Raw genomic sequence first — 268 nt, 5'->3', positions numbered from 1 at the left:
TTTATGTATTTTATGTTGACTGTTTGATACCTCCTTCCATATTCAAATTAATTGTTGGATACAATTAATTTCCTATTGGGCAAAACATAATCCAAAACACAACCAAAACAAACTGCAAATGCATACAAACTCAACTTTGTTAAGTCACAAACTTGATGCATTTATCGGGTGCAAAGAATATAGGACCAAAATACATAATGTTTGACTACTTTAATACACTATAAATGAATTTGTCCAAATAACTTCTTGAATTGGGGGGACTATATAC

Source organism: Salmo salar, chromosome ssa12, assembly GCF_905237065.1.
Source record: "Salmo salar chromosome ssa12, Ssal_v3.1, whole genome shotgun sequence".
Taxonomy (NCBI): Eukaryota; Metazoa; Chordata; class Actinopteri; order Salmoniformes; family Salmonidae; genus Salmo; species Salmo salar.
This window is presented reverse-complemented; position numbering follows the sequence as displayed.